Source organism: Equus przewalskii, chromosome 6 (assembly GCF_037783145.1).
Source record: "Equus przewalskii isolate Varuska chromosome 6, EquPr2, whole genome shotgun sequence".
Taxonomy (NCBI): Eukaryota; Metazoa; Chordata; class Mammalia; order Perissodactyla; family Equidae; genus Equus; species Equus przewalskii.
In genome coordinates, this window is record NC_091836.1 from 76,491,899 (window position 1) to 76,503,823 (window position 11,925).

Here is an 11,925-nt window from a genome sequence, read left to right on the forward strand (position 1 = left end):
TCTTGACTCGGTATCATCCGTAAAAATGGAGATAATCACAGCAGTGACTTTGTTGGTTTGTTGGTGAGGTTCAAATGAATTAATACACGTAATTCTGTGGCTGGACACATAAGAAGCACCACACAAATGTTAGTTATGATGATGACGATGATGGTGATAGTAGTGGTAATGAAATGGTAATCCCATGAAAATGCTAACATGAGAGAGAAGTCTAGGAGATAGGCAGAAGCCAAATAATCAAGGGCCTTCTATGCAGAGGACTTTGATCTTATTTTGTGAACTATTTCCATTAAAAGGTTTTAAGTATGAAGTAATAATCAGTTATATGTTTGGAAAGATTGTCTTGGTAGTAGTGTGGAGAATGGGGGCAAAGGGAAAAAGTCTATGGGATAGAGACCAGTCAAAAGGGCTATACAATTGTTCATGAGCCACAAACTCAGTACAATCCAAAATCATTTATTAATCTCAGAATTTGAAGTCCTCCATCTAAATAGGTCAGCAGAGCAGGCATAAAGCAGAGCTGATAGCTCAGAGGAAAATCACAGCTGCTCTGGACTGAACCCACTCCTGTAAGCCTACAGGCCAGCAGGAACTTGAGCTTCAAAGCTGGCCTTCTTGCCTTGCAAGATGAGTTCGTTTGGAGATGTGGCTCTGCAGGCGGAGTTCATTAGCCCTCTCTTCAGATCTGATCCTGTCTATTCAGCTAAGCTTTCCCTCTGTGCCCCAGGAGAGGCCACTGGGAGCCTCAGTCAACTGTGCTTCCTGAACGGCAGTGTGCCTCATTAACAACTTTTTAATGAGATCACAGCCTGTGACCGTTCTTTAATAGACTAGTTACTCTGCAACCCCAGGGGTGGAGGAGACTAAGGATGGAAGCCAGTGAGAGCATAGCTCAGCCTAAGTATAGCTGCATCAGAGAGAGAGAGAACTAACTCCCTTTAGCAGAGACTCCCAGGCTTTTACTCTTAGGTCTCCAGGATCCCTTCCAGCTCTCTGAGACTATGATTCCACAGACAGAGATGTGGAGGGACTAGGGCCTTAGGTGGGAAGAATTACAGCAGAGTCAAGTGATCCCAGGCTAGGACCAGCTCTTGGTCTAGAGAGATTCTTAAGGAAATCAAATGCTCTCCAGGTTCTTTGATGCATGTGTAAAAGGAACATTGCTTTTGAAACTTATCATCTTGCCCTCCATAACCGTGGATTCCCTTGCTATTTGCTCTGCATAGACAAGTGCAGATTCTTTGTGTCATTTTCCAAGTCCTTTCAAACTATACGTGTCCTGGGAATTCAGCGATTGGCCCTCTTCTCTCCTCCTTACGTGCTATCTCTTAGAGACCCCACCCATTGCTGGGGTTTCAACAAATCACCTCTGTGGAGATGAAACTTGGGTGTTGACTTATGTCTCCCTCCAGACAATTACTAGAGCACCTTAATTGGTGTCCCAGCCTCCAGTCGCCTTGCAGACTTCATATACGCCTCGTCCCAACACATTCTCCTCAGCCTCTCCAGAGTTCTTGCCCATTATGGTGCTTAAAATGCTTGTGCTTCACTCTCATCTTCAGAATGAAACTAACGTTCTCAGCATGTCATAAAAGCCCTCCTACAGCTCAGCTCTACCTTATCTTTCCAATTTCAGCTCTTACTACTCCCTTATTTATTCTACTGTAGTCATATTGAACTAATTTCTTTGCCCCTTCACTATGTATTTTTATTTTCTTTAAACGTAGTCTATTTTATTTCCCTGAACAACTTAGCGTCTGAAAGATGTAGGTTCAAATACTGTGCAAGTTCATAAAAATTATTCTAAATGTCTATCCTTACATTTCCTAATCTGTAAATGAGATATAATATAATTATATAACATATATATATATTAATATGTAATAAAATTAAAACTATGTAAGTCAATCACTTCCCCTTGTGGAGCTCTATGATCACTTCTATGCTTCAGTATCTCTTTCAATTCAGAGCGAGAGATCAGTTATGTAGACTTCTCAAGGAGGTTTGCTGTAATTGTAACTTGAGAAATCTATGTAAACTCCACTTCTCCCAGGGAGCAGCACAAATGCAGTAACTAACATTTATTAACAGGCAGAAATGAGTTACACATTTTTAAATAAAGTATCAATATTCCTCACTGGTTTTATCACAATTTATAAAAAATGATACTTCCTTCAAAAGAGGAAGTAACTTGGGCAGGCCCAGTGGCATAGTGGTAAGTTTGTGCTCTCAGCTTCAGCAGCCCCAAGTTCACCGGTTCAGATCCCATGCGTGGGTCTACACAGTGCTTACCAAGCCGCTCTGGCAGGTGTCCCACATATAAAGTAGAGGAAGATGAGCACGGATGTTAGCTCAGGGCTAATCTTCCTCAAAATAAAAAAGAGCAAGTTAGTTGCTCAAAAGTCACAACTATTTAAGTTTCAGAGCTAGGATTTTAATCTAGTCTGAATCCTAAATATCATGCACTGTTAACATATTGCATATGCCTTTTCTAAAATATATAGGTAGAAGATGGAAAGAAGGAGAAAATAAAATAATGTTTAAGATGTAAACGAAAAGAACTTCTACGAGAGTAACGTGAACAAATGAAACAATGCATAACAAAAAACAATGTTGAGATCAACCTAAATGGAAATTATCTGATCTATTGCATGATTAGTTATTTCTTTAGGAGCATTAAGAATACTTATAAAGTTACTTTTATTTTCTGAATGAAAAAGATACTTGGCCCAGAGTAAGTGTTCAATAAATGGCAGAAATTATTATTAAGCCTTTATATCTTTACATGATTTTTCTGTTTAAAATTCCTTCATTTTATCACATCTTCCTCCTACTAAGTTAATTTATACTTATCTTTCAAGATTCAGCTCTAATTCTATTCTTTATGATATAATTCTATATAGAATATAATTCTTCTAGAACCTCTCTGTGATTTCCTTAGACAAAGCTGAGTTTACTTACCTTTGTCACACATCATATGTTGGGCATAGTATTGTTAAAGCATTTAGGACAATCTAATTAATTGTACCTTACATGCATGTCTTTCAGCTGAATGTAAGAACGGCCTCTAATTTATATTCATGTTCCTTTGCCTGGCACTCACTAATACTCAATAAATGTTGAATGAATGATTAAGACCCAAATTATTATCTTTAGCAGTGACCTCTTACCCAAATGTGAGTTTCCAGCTGCCTCCAAGACATTTCTGCTTAGGCAGCAAGGTATCTATCTACCACAATGCTCCCAAAGTATAATGTGTGAAAACAACTTTTATGAAGGATGCTTCATTCTCCCCAATAAGAATGACAATAAACACAGCAAATATGTTTCCACTAAGCATTTCCCAACAAAAATGCTCTTTTGCTCATAAATGTTTTTCTCAAAAGACTCCCAAAATTTTAACCCAAAAAGCCCACCAGAATTGTTATCCAATTGCCCACCAAAAGAGGTAAATATGGCTACCCTTTTACTAATAAATATATGTCGTTTGTGAGGGTTTATTTGCACATACTCATATAAACAACTCACCCAAAAGCGATAACCTCCCTCTGTAGTGCTCTGAAGTTGTAAACAACTTGCATTACCCATAATGTAATGTATGAGGGCACTTTGAGTATCACCAGTCAAAACAGGAATGATGCAATCATGAGTCAACAGAATGGGAGAGACATACTCCTGAGCACCCAGGCACTCTACTTAGTACAAAAGTCCAAACCTTGTAGAACTTGGATCAAGGATCAGAGCCTGTTGGGAGTGTGCTGAGCAGGTTAGCTGAGAGTCACCCACAGACTATAAGGCAACTCTAACTCCTTGTGTGGTATGCCTACAAGATGAGATTCTGAACTCAGGGTTTACTTAGAATAAAACACAAAAAAACTCATTCTTCCAATCACCAAATCTGGGCGATCTTTTTCTTATTATTTTCCTCTCTTCTTGACTCAGTTTTACATTGATTTATTTTTACATTCCATCAGGGAACATTTGTATACTGAGTCCTGAAAGTATAATGGAGAACAACGTACTGCTGTTTAGTTGGTGCTCATGCAATAAAAGGGTCAGAGAAGTAAACAGTTGTACAGTTGAAACATCATTCAATGTACTTTACTCTGTTGTGATGCCACAACTTGCTAATTGCTATCATACAAGTGTTCAACATGCCTCAGCTCCTGCAAATTCTTCCTTGGCAACACAATTTTTACTCATCTCTTCGTGATAACTCCCATTTCCATTGTCATTGCCATTGGATTGTTACTTATTCCTCTTTTTGACTCCACCTTTCATTGACACATTCTTTCACTTAATCAGTGAATATTTATATGCTGAATCCTGATCATATGACAATGAACAAGGTGCTGCCCTTTAAGAGTGCCTAGCTCCTTGAATGAGAGAGACAAGTAAATAAACAGCTATACAGCAAAAAGATAGTCCTGTGCAAATTGTTTTACTATGTTGTAGTTCTACACTTTGATAAGTACTATCATATAAATATTCAATTGGCCTCAAAATCCTGCTAATTCTTCCTTGGCAAAATTCTTCCCCATCCTTTGTTTACATTTACATTTACATTGCCACTGCCATTGGCCCAGCCAGTTCCTTTTTCCTAAATTATTATCAAGTAAGCTGCTTCACTGTTCTCATGACTTCCATGCCTACTTCCAATCCTCCTTCACACTCACTGTTAAGTACCGTATTTACAGAGTCCCTATCCTGAGGGATATTACAATCCAATCAAAAGAGAATTAAACAAAGAATTCACAAATAAATATACAATTATATAATGCTATTTATTGCTATGAAGTAAAAGAACAAGACTCTCTGAGGAAGAATAAATGAAAGTTCTAATACAAGAGAGTTAGGGAATTCCTTTCTGAAGAATTAATATCAGAAAATCAGGAAGTGGTATAAGAAAATTGGGTAGGAGTTAACCAGGTGAAAATTAGGAAGAAAAACATTAGAAACAAGTGGGTTAACCTATGAAAAGACTCTATTGCAGGAAAGAGCTTAGTGCATTAGTGGAAAAGAAAGAAGCCAATCTGATGAAAATTAAGTGTGATTGCAGAAATAGTGTTGGTGGCAGGAATGGTAGTGGCTGGTCATTACATGGTCAACTGGAGTGTCCTTTCCCCTCCTTGATGACAACCTTCCAGTCCCAGGTCAAATACTTTCTTGAGGGAACCTTGCCTCATATGACAGTCTCCAAGGCGTGGCATGTTTTCTATACTTCATCTCATTTCCTTCTCGCAACAGGTAATGGGATGCAGAATAATTTTAATATCTTTCTCTAGGTTATAAGGCTAGAAATAAATAGGGAAGGAACCAGAATGAAAGTCTTGTTTTGTTTCAAGTGTCTTTCATTTTTATTAAAAATTTAATAAATGGTACATGATAAAATTATTTAAGTACAATCAAAAGACTTCCTTCTCAGTGTTGACTTCTGTGCTTCCCCACTGTCCCGCCCCAAAGGCAATAACTATTACCAATTTCTTGTGTATCTTTACAGAAATTTACTATTTACAATTTTATATGTATGTGTGTGTAACATGTATTTCTATGAAATATATTTAATTTGTGTGATGTGTATATAATGTCCTTCACTTGCTTTTTCAAGTAAAAATTAGTCTGGGAATTTATTCCACATTAATATAACAAATTTACTGTTACATAGCGTTCCAATGGAAAATCTACAATTTTTAATGAGTCATCTGATTAAAATTGAAGGAATTAAGATAATTTTCACATTATTTTACTGTTAAAAATTATGCTACAATAAAAAACAATTGTAATCTTTCCAGTGTTTAAAATTGTATGACTCTTAAACCTGAATCACTGTCTCTATCTTGTATGCTCATTAGACTTTTCAAAAGCTGATAGCCTCAGGGCCAGCCTCATGGCATGGTGGTTAATTTCAGTGCACTCTGCTTTGGTGGTCCATGTTTGGATCCCAGGCATAGACCTACACCACTTGTCAAGCCATGCTATGGCAGTGACCCACATACAAAATAGAGGAAGACTGGCACAGATGTTAACTCAGGGCTAATCTTCCTCAAGCAAAAAAAGAGGAGGATTGGCAACAGATGTTAACTCTGAGTGAATCTTCCTCAGGGGAAAAAAAAAAGCCGATGGGCTCAATTCACTTGATCAACCTTTGGATAAGGGATTACATCTTCTGCTTGTACATCTTCCTTAACAATGACCAGCCTAGTATTTGCCAAAAATACAAAAAAATCTTATATTAAAAGACGTCTATTTGATTGAGTTCTTCTTTTTGGCAGCTACCTATTTTTTCCCTCCTGGATTTTGTTTACAGAAACTACTTAGTCTTATGTGGTTAATTGTTTATTTGTTCAATGCCTGGCTTTTCCTGTTCAAATGTAAGCTTTATGAGCACAAAGACTTTGTTTTGCTCATTTCTCTTTCTTATGGTCTAGAATGATGCCTGGCATGTAGTAATCACTCAATACATATTTGCTGATGAACAATTGTTAGCTATAGGATAGGTTATTGTAACATGATATTCACATGAGATATTAATATATACGTTGTAAGACACTACTATATTGACACAAAGGTAGATATAATTCAACTCATCATACCAACCCCTGTAAAATAAGCATATTATCTCTGTCTAAGTAATATGGAAGTTGAAACTCAGAGAGTTTAATAAAATTGCTAAGCATCACAAACCAGAGAGTTCCAGTGCTGGGATTAAATTTAGGTCACTCAGAATCCAAAACTTTTGTGCTTTTCTCTATACAATGTTACATTACTAGAGTATGTTTTTCCTTTCTTGAACTTCAACCTATCGGCATTTGACATTCCTTAGGACCCCAAAGGACCATGGATTCAAGAAAGGTCAAATACCCTTGAGGAAGGGAAGGAAGAGGAGCTAAACTGAACTCAGGAACACCTCAGGGAAAATACAACTGCCAGTCCTTCAACTGGCCCTGGGGACAAAAGAGGCACAGCTGGGAATAACTCTCCTAAGTCAGGACTGGGGGCATGGCCAACCCATGCAGTGTGCTCACTCATGCCTGACGCAGAAAAGGTGGCAGTGACCTGGCTTCAGGTCCAGCCATTAACGGCTCATCCAGGACAAGAAGTAAAACTTCCCTGGTTCCTCTGACAACAGAGCCAGAGATCTTCAAATACTCAAGGACAAGCATGAAACATGGATATCAGGCCAAGATGATCAAGGCAGATCTCCCTTTTGCACACAGGTAAGGCTCCTACCAAGGGCTGAATCAACCAGGGACCCCTGTCCAGGTTCAGTTGCTCAACTGGACAAGGTTTGGGCAGGGTTTGGCAGGACCTATGTCCTTTGTCCACACTGGAAAGATCTCATCAGTTCCTCCCCTCCCTCAGCCTCAGTTTCCTCCTTCTATACCACAAGATAAGTGAGATCTGAGGCCACAAGAAGAAAGAGAGGACTTAGGAAATTTTTTTCCAAAATTCTGTCCTCTAAGGCTTACTGGGTCAGGAAGCTTCCAAGCCCCGAAGCTTTGACAGGACATATACCTCCTCCAAGTCTTGACTTTCCTCTAATGAACTCAGGGATGACCTGCCTCAGTGGAACATTCATGAGGCAGAGGACAGCAGAGTACGCTACTTCTTTAGGGAAATTCTGTGGGTACAGAAGGCCTAGAAGTGTGGGTTCCTATTCCTGGGACAGTCAGTCAAATGATTATCAAAGGGATATTCCTGCAGACATTCTAGAGGGACTTGCAAGAAGCCTGTAGGCTGGTGACCATTGACCACCAGGTTTTGCAATGTCCCCCTCCCTCAAGCCAGAGTACCCTCTCTTCTTCCTCAGCAGTTTCCAGAACTTCTATGGGAAATCCAACAGGCCCTTTCATCTCCCCTACTTCCTCTCCACCAGCCCACATATTATACGTTGTCACAAAGTGGAGCTTCTACTGAAAGTGCTTTTAGTATAAGGATGTGGGTGGATATTGAATCCTATGGAAACTCCAAAAATAATGAACTTTATGAAATTCTTATGTTCATTCTTCTACTCATTCATACAAAAATGCATATAAATAGCTTAATCTCGCCGTACATTGGGGTTATTTCTATAAATAATAAGCAGTTCTTGGTCTGAAGGAGCTTGCAGATTAAACTGGGAAATTCAGATATCAATAGATAATTAAAATACAACTGAATAATAGATATTTTTTAAGCTATCCAGGAACAACCCTATCTGGAAGTGTACAGGGGAAACATTCGAGTTTTGAAAATGAAAAGAAGTCAGCCAGGTAGAGGAGGGGGCATGTGCAAACAGAGATGATGTCATGGGCAAAGACATAGAGCAGGGATTGGCAAACTACAATTCATGGGTGAAATCCAGCCAGCCTCCTATTGTATGTGGCACATAAGCTAAAAATGAATTTTACATTTTTTTAAATAGCTAAAAAAATCAAAAGTGGTTTATAGCACCTGAAAATTATATGAAATTCAAATTTTGATGTCTATAAATAAAATTTTATTGGAACTCCATGCTCATTTGTTTAGGCATTGCATATATTTGTATACCTAGTTGTTTATTTGCATGTCTCTATTATTATATAAATTAGGTGTTTTGTTTGTGTGTATCTGTTTAGATATCTAGTAGTTGCAACAGAGATCACATGGTCCACAAGGCCTAAAATATTTTCTATCTGACTTTTTACAGAAAAAATTTGTAGACCTCTGGTATGGAATCATGAAGAGGAATCATTTGTTCAATAAGTGGTAAGAAGCTCAGTGTTGGTGGAGATTAAGGAACCTGGATTACAGAGGACAAAAGATGAGACCTAAGAAATATTCTGTATTCATACTGTATGTCTTGCTGAAAACCCGAGTGTTACTTGTATTATACTTTTTCTGATTATGGTTCTAAGTGCAGGCTCTGCCTTTTACTGCCCATGCTAGCAAGTTACCAAATTTCTTAACTAGCAAATTACTTCACCTCTCTAAACTTCAGTTCATCCATTGGCAATTTAGGGAGGATAAAAATAGCATCTGAATCAAACAGTTGTGAGAAGAATATGAAAAAAATTAAAGTAAAATACAAGGCACAATTCTATTATGTATTCAGTAAATACTACCAACATAGTCTTCATTTTCATTTTTATCATTAATGCTTTTATTGCTGCTCTAAAATTAATGTAGCTCACACCAGAATGTTTGGGAAACCAGAAAATGAAATTAGAGAAGTAATCCCAACTCTTTTCCTATCACTTAAAGGTGATTATTGCTAAAATTTTGCATATTCTCTCAGTCTTTTTTTTCCCGTGCATGTATTTAAGAAGTTGGAATCTTACATGTGCATGTGTGCATTCTTGGGTTTTTTTTCATTTAATATTACATTGTGAATATTATTCAATTGCAGTAAAATTTCTTCAAAAATGACTTAGATATTACACGATATTTTCTTAAGGGCTTGGGCCATAATTTCCCTAGTCATTTATGGATTAGTGATTGTTTACAATTTTAACACAATAATGATACAACACTGGATAGGTTTATACGTTAAATCATTATCTATGGCCCTGATTATTGGCTTAGATTAGAAACTCTGAGGAATTTATTGAAACAAAATGTATGAACACTTTACGGGACTTCATACAAATTTTCTAAATTGCTTTTCAGAAAAATTATACTAATCAACAGACAAAATCAAAGATATTATCTACCATACCACTCCTCTTATTAGCACTGAGCTTTATGATTATTTTAACTTTTCTAAGTTTGATGAGAAAAATTGAATTTCTGTGTGATTTACTCATTTGTTTAATTTTTATTTACTTTTACTACCAGGAAAATTGAATAATTTTGTATGTTTATTCCTTATTGGTATTTTTGGTGAATTGAACCTTTGTGCCCTCTGTTTTTTGGAGAGAGAGATTATGTTTTTCCTTAATGATGTGTATGACCTCTTTACAAATCATTAGATAACACTTTTTATTGTTTGCTGAATTACTACAAATATTATTATAACTATCATTTGTATTTAAAATTTTTGAGTTGTTTTGAGTTACATAAGTATTTTGTTCTTAACAGTGTAGGTATTTGAATAAAAAGTAATACGTCGTTGAGATGAATAATATAGAATATATGAAACACAAAGAAGAAATTTAAAACACTTATAATCACACCACTAAGATTTTGACATTTAAATGAATACAGTTGCAGTTTTTCTATGTATGGATGTCATTTAGTATTTTAAAATAAATGTGTTCACACTAAACATACCATTTTGTAACATACATCATCCATCTAGCTAAATATACTGAATATCTCTCCATTCTATTAAGTGTTGTAGGAGAGGAAGACATTTCCTCTACCCTCTCTGGGTTCCTCTGGCCGGATAATGAATTAAATTCACATGAGACAGAATATCAGGAGAAAATTAAACAAAGCTTTATCTAAAATCTGAGGACCATGGTCCGGGGCCTTTCTTCCCAAAGGAAGAAAGGGCACGGAAGAAGTGGGGTGCACAGAGTGGTTATATACCCCCAAACAGGATGTTTCACATAGGATTGAAATGTCCCTTTTACAATAGTCGCAAGACTGCTCTGTTGGCACAGCAACTGATGGAAACAGCAGGTAGGTCTGCTGTCTCAGTGAACACAGCAGGGTGGCAGGTCTGTTGTCTCCAGCTGGGTGATTACAGGTGAGCTGGGTGGTCAAAGGTGAGCACAGCAATCAGTTCCTGGCCTAAGGAAAGATGCTTATCCTTAAGGAAATGCTAATGTGGGGGGAAGTTGTACCTTTATCTTAAGGCCATTTGTTCTTGTGTTTGGGACATAGCAAATGCTTAAGCAGATATACAATGCATGCTTGAAGGGCATATCAGGCCCTTTTGGAAAAAACAAAGTCAGGCCGAATTACGTTTACACCAAATGCTTGCCATTCCTATTTGTCCAACCTATCATGTTTATTTCCCTTCACTTTTAACATAACTGTGTACTACAATTTTATAAAATCTTATTTTCAGTTTGCATTTACTTTCTGGTAACTTTGAATATTTCTTCCATATTTTATAGTCATTATGATTTCAAATGTATGATTATATCATTTGCTTTCCTTTTTTTTCCCATGTCTTTAAATAAATTTTTTTTTAACTGTGGTAAGAACACTTAACACGAGATCTATCCTCATAAATTTGTAAGTACACAAAACAGTGTTGTTAACTATGAGCACAATATTGTACAGCAGATCTGTAGAACCCTTACCTTAATATTATACTACTACACTCAGAATTGGCTATTCTTTCATATGAAGATTTGGGTTACATTAAGAAAGTATCCTTCAATTTGTCAGTTACTAAAACTTTGCTGGGTTGGTTGTTTTTTCATCAGAGGTAAATGTTGAATTCATCAAATATTTTCAGGATCTACTGAGATTAACATATTTTTCTCAATTGAATTTTTGATGGGGCTAATTGTATTTGGCTATTTTAAAATTATGATCCATAGCATTTGTATTCCTAGAATAAATTCTACTTGGCTGTATAGAGATAGTTTTGGGTAAACAGAGCTCTCAATTTATTTGATACTTTTGCACTTGTATTCACAAATAAGATTGACTGTTGGGCTTTCTTGTGTGTATTATATTTGCAACTTTTGAGAACAGGTTAAATTATATGTAATTGTCATAATATTAATTGGGAAACACTACATCTTTTTTTGTTCTGAATCATGAGATTTACCTGTTCCTTGAAGGATTGAATTACGTCATCCATTAAACTATCCCAGCTTATGGCCTTTTTGATAAATTTTTGATAAAATTACTTCAACAAACTCATATTTTACCTTTTTAACTCAAAGTGAACCTTAAATATTACTAGAAAACCATCAATTTCATTTAAAAATTATATTTATTAATGTAATAATATTCTCATAATTTTTAAAATTTCATTCTGCTTCTGCAGTGATTTTCCATTTA

At 36.5% G+C, this 11,925-nt stretch overlaps 1 long non-coding RNA gene across 1 annotated transcript; it reads left to right on the forward strand.

Moving 5' to 3' along the window:
* The first annotated feature begins 6,823 nt into the window (after positions 1-6,823).
* On the forward strand, positions 6,824-11,575 carry LOC139084200 (uncharacterized). The gene is made up of 2 exons (XR_011541592.1): positions 6,824-7,217; positions 8,669-11,575. It is a non-coding gene; the product is annotated as an uncharacterized lncRNA (long non-coding RNA).
* The last annotated feature ends 350 nt before the right edge of the window (positions 11,576-11,925 follow it).